General features: G+C 48.8%; 1 protein-coding gene across 1 annotated transcript in view; it reads left to right on the top strand.

Annotated features, from left to right (window-relative positions):
- Positions 1-850, top strand: part of DUSP23 (dual specificity phosphatase 23) — an 11384-nt gene that overhangs the window by 8790 nt on the left and 1744 nt on the right. The window lies entirely within an intron of this gene.

Genomic DNA, 850 nt, shown 5'->3' with positions numbered 1-850 from the left:
CTGTGTTTTTGTCGCTTGAATGAATTTTATTATTTCTTCAAGGTTCTTCACATACGTACACCTTAAGAGATATCAAGTAGGTGTAACATGTTCTCAAAAAATTAGGGTTGGCACGCAGAAGAATTTTGAGTCAGAGATTTTGCTGGTTTTGGCACGCACTCACAAAAAGGTTGCCCACCCCTGATCTATAACATTGTTCATTAGATTACCTTGTAATTAGATTATTACGGCAATTAAATGAGTTAACACGTGTAAATGGTTAGAATAGCATCTGGCATATAGTAAATGCTCGATTTGTTCATTTTTACATTTCAGGGCACCCGATGGCAACCCCGTATTTTTCATAATTCCAGCAGTGGAAAATAGTCTCCGTACAGTAATGATTCCTTCTTATTGGACGTGTTCAGAAATTCACTGAGGGTGACGGTCACAGTCATTGCAGAGGAAATTCGTCCTCCAGAGCGGAAGTAGATTTGCCATCTCTCAACCCCTTGGGCATAAGAGGAAGGAGGCCAAGCTTGCGGGGTCGGTTGGCCGGTGATGCAATAAATCCCACCCACCGCCAGGGGGCAGCAGAGTCCGACCCCGGGTGGCTTCATCCCCAGAAAATAATTCTTAATTTCTTCCAGGGTTTTATTCTTGGCTGTTCACGTGGCTCCAGTCTCCTGCCGTAATCCCGCCCATTATTGACTATCCCACCAATCAACAAGGGGTCTGGGTCGGGTCCCGCTGGGGCCGGGGCCGGATAGGTGCTCCTCCAGGTCATTCAAACCTAGGCACCGCCCCCGTGCGACCGGGCCAGTCCCGGCTGCAGAGCGGGATGTCGTCGGGGCGTGCCCCCGGGACTGCG

Source organism: Myotis brandtii, unplaced genomic scaffold, assembly GCF_000412655.1.
Source record: "Myotis brandtii unplaced genomic scaffold, ASM41265v1 scaffold1120, whole genome shotgun sequence".
NCBI classification, from domain to species: domain Eukaryota; kingdom Metazoa; phylum Chordata; class Mammalia; order Chiroptera; family Vespertilionidae; genus Myotis; species Myotis brandtii.
The sequence above is the reverse complement of the archived record's forward strand: the minus strand, read 5'-3'. Positions and strand labels throughout refer to the sequence as shown.